Source organism: Schistocerca cancellata, chromosome 7 (assembly GCF_023864275.1).
Source record: "Schistocerca cancellata isolate TAMUIC-IGC-003103 chromosome 7, iqSchCanc2.1, whole genome shotgun sequence".
NCBI classification, from domain to species: Eukaryota; Metazoa; Arthropoda; class Insecta; order Orthoptera; family Acrididae; genus Schistocerca; species Schistocerca cancellata.
Genome location: NC_064632.1, coordinates 24,290,127 through 24,292,741, shown reverse-complemented (window position 1 = coordinate 24,292,741; position 2,615 = coordinate 24,290,127). Strand labels below are relative to the sequence as shown.

Genomic DNA, 2,615 nt, shown 5'->3' with positions numbered 1-2,615 from the left:
TATCTGAGGATGGTCATACGGACTGAAACCGGTCATCGTCTAAAGAATTGAAATTGTGATCAAAGACTGGAAAAATAAAAAAGCATTTGACATACGTGTATGATCAATTAAGCGTATAAATATCATTTCCCAAGTTGGTATAGTCATTGACTTTCCTGGGAAATAATTCACAACAGTAAAAACGTTTGTATTTCAAGCAAAATTTGCAAGAAACTAAGTTAGAACTCAGATGCGATGTGGCGAGCGGTCATCTTGAAATACCAGCTGATAATGCCAAAAAAAGGCAATTCTTTCCCTTGGTGAACTTACGTTACCCTAAGTACTAAAATAGGGTTTTATAAGGAATGGAATACTATGTACCTGTGCTCTTTGTGCAACAATCTCCCCTATCACGAGTGATCTTTTGTAATCGTAGACTGAAACATACTTATAGGATTATACTGATAGCATAAGCATGTTTAAGAAATTACAGTTTCGCAGGAGAGCTTCTGTAAAGTTTGGAAGGTAGGAGACGAGATACTGGCAGAAGTAAAGCTGTGAGGATGAGGCGTGAGTCGTGCTTGCGTAGCTCGGAGGTAGAGCACTTGTCCGCGAAGGCAAAGGTCCCGAGTTCGAGTCTCGGTCCGGCACACAGTTTTAATCTGCCAGGAAGTTTCATATCAGCGCACACTCCGCTGCAGAGTGAGAATTTCATTCTGGAAAAATCCCCTGGGCTGTGGCTAAGCCATGTCTCCGCAATATCCTGGTTCGCAGGAGAGCTTCTGTAAAGTTTGGAAGGTAGGAGACGAGGTACTGGCAGACGTAGAGCTCTAGAGCTCTGAGGATGGGGCATGAGTCGTGCTTGGGTAGCTCAGAGGTAGAGCACTTCCCTGCGAAAGGCAAAAGTCCCGAGATCGATTCTCGGTTGGCACACAGCTTTAATCTGTCAGGAAGATTCATATCAGCGCACACTCCGCTGCAGAGTAAAAATCTCATTCTGGAAACATCCCCCAGGCTGTGGCTAAGCCACGTCTCCGCAGTATCCTTTCTTTCAGGAGTGCTAGTTCTGCAAGGTTCGCAGGAGAGCTTCTGTAAAGTTTGGAAGGTAGGAGACGAGGTACTGGCAGGTGTAAAGCTGTGAGGATGGGGCTTGAGTTGTGCTTGGGTGGCTCAGAGGCGCCAACGGCCATACCATGTTGAATACACCGGTTCTCGTCCGATCACCGAAGTTAAGCAACATCGGGCCCGGTTAGTAATCGGATGGGTGACCCCCTGGGAACACCGGGTGCTGTTGGCTCCCTATCATTTCCCGGGTTCCCGGGTTCGATTCCCGGCGGGGTCAGGTATTTTCTCTGCCTTATGATGACTGGGTGTTGTGTGATGTCCCTAGGCTAGTTAGGTTTAAGTACTTCTAAGGTCTAGGGAACTGATGGCCATAGATGTTAAGTCCCATAGTGCTCAGAGCCATTTGAACCATTTTTAAATCACACAATTTCATCAGACACTCTTTTATTCCCCCTAGAATCCTTTATTCCGGTCCAAAAAGCCAATGCAGTGACATGGGTACGGGGAATGGTGGTGGGCTACGTGTTTAACGAATCGGAAAAGGACAAAATTGATATTTGGCATTTTCTCCTGGATGGACACTCGAAGTTGCAACACCATAAGAAATATAGGCAAGACTTCGCTAATTACTTGGGACTTACATTTAGCGACCCGCCGGCCAGATGGGGTGTGACGGGTGAGAGATGAGATAGACGAAGAAGCTGAGATAGATATCGATCACACTTACGGTCCATTAGTTAATTTCGAGAAGACGACCCAGTCTTACGCCAACGTCTGGAGAGTGAGTCGATAGATGGCTCTCTTGCTCTATCGAACGTCGGGTCGTGAGCAGGTGTCGCCCCCGACAGGAATTTCATTTCATTGCTACAGGATAATGTTTTTTTTTTTTTTTTGTATTTGTACTATCCGCAATGTCTTCATGTCTTTCATTTGGGCATTTTCGGTTTTGTTCATTTCCTTAATTAATTAATTTTCTAATTAGCCACTGTTTGTCAACATATGGACATTGTAGACACATTTTATGCGGTAGTACAACATAATGTATGTCAGCAAAGGCGGTAAGCCTGACATTGGGAAAAAAATGGTGCTGGTTTTAGGTAAAAAAAGGAGGTAGAGCAGTTGCTCGCGAACGGTAAAGGTCCCGAGTTCGAGTCTCGGTCCGGCACACAGTTTTAAACAGCCAGAAAGTTTCACATCAGCGTACACTCCGCGGCAGAGAGAAAATCTCATTCTGGAACATTCCCCAGGCTGTGGCTAAGCCATGTCTCCGCAGTATCCTTTCTTTCAGGAGTTCTAGTTCTGCAAGGTTCGCCGGAGCGGTTCTGTAAAGTTTGGAAGGTAGGAGACGAGGTACTGGCGGAAGTAAAGCTGTGAGGATGGGGCGTGAGTCATGCTTGGATAGCTCAGAGGTAGAGCACTTGCCCGCGAAAGGCAAAGGTCCCGAGTTCGAGTCTCGGTCCGGCATACAGTTCTAATCTGCGAGGAAGTTTCAATTACAGTGTTGGTTAAAGTTAGTTGACACTATTTTGTTTTACCGAGATACCCATCATTCTTTGTACAGCATGCAATTT

The 2,615-nt window shown here is 45.7% G+C and overlaps 1 non-coding gene across 1 annotated transcript; it reads left to right on the top strand.

Annotated features, from left to right (window-relative positions):
- The first annotated feature begins 1,157 nt into the window (after positions 1-1,157).
- On the top strand, positions 1,158-1,276 carry LOC126093196 (5S ribosomal RNA). The gene has a single exon (XR_007521401.1). It is a non-coding gene; the product is annotated as a 5S ribosomal RNA (ribosomal RNA).
- Positions 1,277-2,615: the final 1,339 nt, after the last annotated feature.